The sequence below is a fragment of the Poromitra crassiceps genome (assembly GCF_964638095.1).
Source record: "Poromitra crassiceps genome assembly, chromosome: 26".
Classification (NCBI taxonomy): Eukaryota; Metazoa; Chordata; class Actinopteri; order Beryciformes; family Melamphaidae; genus Poromitra; species Poromitra crassiceps.
The window spans coordinates 3,538,375-3,539,617 of NC_139640.1; the positions used below are offsets into that span (position 1 = coordinate 3,538,375).

At 46.1% G+C, this 1,243-nt stretch overlaps 1 pseudogene across 1 annotated transcript in view; it reads right to left on the bottom strand.

Moving 5' to 3' along the window:
- Nucleotides 1-1,243, bottom strand: part of LOC310798895 (activating signal cointegrator 1 complex subunit 3 pseudogene) — a 48,994-nt pseudogene that overhangs the window by 23,418 nt on the left and 24,333 nt on the right. The window lies entirely within an intron of this gene.

The following is a 1,243-nucleotide window of genomic DNA, read 5'->3' on the forward strand; positions in this document are numbered from 1 at the left end:
CTAGGTCGCCTACGTAGTAGAAATGTGTGTGTGGGGGGGATTAGTACTATGGCGAGAGAAAAACCCAGAAGACGGAGGCATGGAGTCCCCATTTGGCTCTTAAAGGGATACACCACTTTTTTGGAAGTTTAGCTCATTTGCCACATCCCCCCCACATAACCAAGATACACCATGCCTTACCGGCACTGTCCGCTCAGTTTACAGTGAGCTACAGTCGTGAAGTTAGTAATTATCGCCATAGAATGGAGGCTAATGGTACAGCTGTTAAAAATCTGCCAAAACACACATCTCACGGTGCCAAAATACAATGCTTCGGGTACTCACCACACGATGAAATATTAATCCAAAATGCACATACCGTACTTTCCGCACTATAAGGCGCACCTGAATATAAGCCGCAGCAGCTAAATTGCATGTTTGTTACATACATAAGCCGCACCGGACTATAGACCGCAGGTGTTTTAATGTCTTATCAGCGGAGACCGTTTTGAGTCCTTACCCTCATCGTCGTAACACAGCCAGTTCGCCATCTTTTGAAGCATGATGTTAGATTATAACTAACTAGTTGTGTGGCTTAAGGCTGGCTCACACTACAGGATTTCGGGCCGATTTATGCCCGATTCACCCCTCCCGAGAATCGGAGGAGAAATCTGGCCTGGCAGCTTGCCAAGCTTGGTCGGGCCCGACTTTCGGCACCGATTATCTTGTAGTGTGAGCTGTTTGCAGATCCAATCTTAACCCTCCCGATCTGCTCAAAGCCTCATCGGGGCCGTCCCGATCATATCAAACATGTTTGATATTTAGGACTGAAAATCTGCGCGAATACATCATTCTGCTGCTGCGGGAGACTCCCGTCATTATCGTTAATTGACGCGGCTCATTTGATGCGCTGCACTGCAGGTATCAGATAGGCTACCAAATACCAACAGCACAGAACCATGAGTATTTGGGGGAAAATGTCACTAATTTATATCACAATGAATGACCAATGAATAAAAAGTTGTTATATCGTAGTTTTGAGCCCCTGCCAGTCAGAGGCTGTAATCTCCTACCTGTCTTATCAGGCAGTGTGGGGAAAAAAGGCTTTGCTGCTGCGGGAAGCAATCCAGTCTATCCAAACTTTTGCCGATCTCATCAAGACATGCAGCAGGGAAATATATTTTGGTAGCGCATGTGTTTGTGTTCTCACTTGTACAGACAATAGACTTGCGTTGTTTACACGCATGCTAACTACCGTGAGATT